We start from the raw sequence: 1,426 nt of genomic DNA on the forward strand, positions 1-1,426 counted from the left end.
ACTACCTTGGGAATGGATGTCAGAAAAGTTGAGTGACCTCCAAGCCTAGGCAAAGACCCTTAACTAGGTCAGAGACTTAAAACCCTGTATACAGAACCCCAAAGACCTTAGAGAGCCCACACCTTGGACCACTTCTTCCAAGCAACTCATACAACTCACACTCTTGACAGACATGTGAACCATGTGAACAGCTCAGAGAGCTCATATCCTATAAACAGAACACCAAAGAACTCAAAAACCTCATGCCCTTGGAACAGACCTCCAAAAGGCTCACAAGACTCACATGCTAAACAGACTCACCAAAAGTTCAGATACCTCACATTCTGGGGCACAGAACCCTTCCTCAAAGAGCCATAGAAAACATGTACTGGAAAATAGACCATCAAACTCTTCAGAAAGCCGGTAATATACTCTTATAGCTTTGATTTCCAAACCCTCTACAGTGTAGAGTCTACACAATCCCTGCAAACAGCTCAAGGAATCCGCACCCTGAACACAGACTCCCTAGAAGCCACAGAACTCATACCACAAGAATCAGACCACCAAACAGTAAGTAGATCTTACATCCTAGACAACAGAGTTGTATAAAGCACAAAAAACTCACGGCCTGAGAGAAAGGCCCCCAAGGAGCTCAAGACTTCGTCCACAGTCAGACCACAGATTCAGACAACTAAAGAATCCAGAGACCTCACACCCTGCACACAAACTCCTAAACAGTTCAGCATCCTTACACTTTGGAACAAGGGGTGTTCTGAGACCTCACACCAAGAATCCAGACCCAGAAGACCTCAGACACCTTAAAATTTGGGACACAGATCCCCACAGAGCTTATAGATATCACAGCCTGAACACAAACCTCCAAAAGCTGAAAATCTCATGCTAGGAAAGAAACAAACAGTTCAGAGATCTAATATCCAGTGCAAAGACCTAAAAACAGATTTACAGACTTCTGAACCTGAACGCAGATCCCCATACAGGTGAAAGACTTTGAACTTTGGGAAACAGACCCACAATTAACTTAGAAACCTCACACCTTGGACCACTTTGTCAAAGTCTTCAGACAACTCACATCATGGTCAGAGAGCCCCTTCAGAAACCTCAAAACAGCTTAAAACCTCACCTTCTGGGACACAGACGCCAAAAGAGATCATGGACTTTACACCATGGGCACAGACCCCCATTCTGTCCAGAGACCTTCAAAACTCCGGGTAGTTCACTCTCTGAACAATGAACTCCAAAGCTAAATGGTCTTCTACCTGGCACACAGACACACAATTAGCCAACGACCTCATAAACTGAACACAAACCCATAAGCAGAACAAATACCTCATAACCTGGCCAAAGAATCCCAAAATCTAAGCGACCTCTCACTGTGAAACACAGTGTTCCAAAGAGTTTAAAACTTCAAAGCCGGGAACACAGATTC

Source organism: Rhinopithecus bieti, unplaced genomic scaffold (assembly GCF_001698545.2).
Source record: "Rhinopithecus bieti isolate Rb0 unplaced genomic scaffold, ASM169854v2 scaffold_36039, whole genome shotgun sequence".
Taxonomy (NCBI): Eukaryota; Metazoa; Chordata; class Mammalia; order Primates; family Cercopithecidae; genus Rhinopithecus; species Rhinopithecus bieti.